This window comes from Scylla paramamosain, chromosome 26 (assembly GCF_035594125.1).
Source record: "Scylla paramamosain isolate STU-SP2022 chromosome 26, ASM3559412v1, whole genome shotgun sequence".
NCBI classification, from domain to species: Eukaryota; Metazoa; Arthropoda; class Malacostraca; order Decapoda; family Portunidae; genus Scylla; species Scylla paramamosain.
Genome location: NC_087176.1, coordinates 12,173,911 through 12,175,000, shown reverse-complemented (window position 1 = coordinate 12,175,000; position 1,090 = coordinate 12,173,911).

The window sequence follows — 1,090 nt, the reverse complement described above, 5'->3', positions numbered from 1 at the left end:
TTGAAACGTACTTTTTATTCTCTTGCTTGGAAACAGATTCAATTGTTCACCGATTTTGTGTCAGGATGTGAAGGACGTGTAGGAAAAAGTGTTGGTGTGTTGTTTATGTTTTTTTCAAGTTCATGTTTTTAAAGATTCATAGACTTTCATATTTTAAAGCTTCGACGTGTACAACGAATGCTCTCTCTCTCTCTCTCTCTCTCTCTCTCTCTCTCTCTCTCTCTCTCTCTCTCTCTCTCTCTCTCTCTCTCTCTCTCTCTCTCTCTCTCTCTCTCTCTCTCTCTCTCTCTCTCTCTCTCTCTCTCTCTCTCTCTATTGACCATACATTTTATAACACAAATTTTACTATATCCTTACTAGATGTCATCTTTTCCTCAGCCAGCAATTCTTCTCACCTTCCCAGGCTCACTTCTCACTGCATTACGTCATTTTCTTTGCTCTGATGAAGACGCGAAAGTTATAATTTAATAATTGAGGAAGAGAATTAGAACCCACTTCCTAATCAGCGCGGGAAAACACACACACACACACACACACACACACACACACACACACACACACACACACACACACACACACACACACACACACACACACACACACACACACACACACACACACACACACACACACACACACACGACCTGTAAGAGGATTCCAATAGATTAATGACATTAAAGTTTAGTATATTTTTTTATTTGGCAAGTTTTCCTCCAGCCAAGTTTCCAGCACATCCAAAACCCCCCGCAGAGTTAAATATTTCCGTTCCGGCTAAACTTTGAATAAGAAAGTTTTAACGATAGTCTGTGTTCGTCCTTTTTAACGAGTTGGTTCAGCTTCCCCGAGGTTTTGAGCGTAAGGGAAACGCAGACGACACACATCAGCCTTATTTCAGACTTGCCTCCACCTCAGGACTCGAAACCACAGACCCAGCGATTCTTCTTCCTTTCTGGCGAGCTTGACAGGGAGGTTATCCAGATTTTCAGTGCAGGGGAAGCGCAGACGACACACATCAACCTTCTCTCACGTCCTGCCCTCCACCCCAAGACCCAGACCCACAAGCCCCGCCTCTCCTCTTCCTCCTGTAATG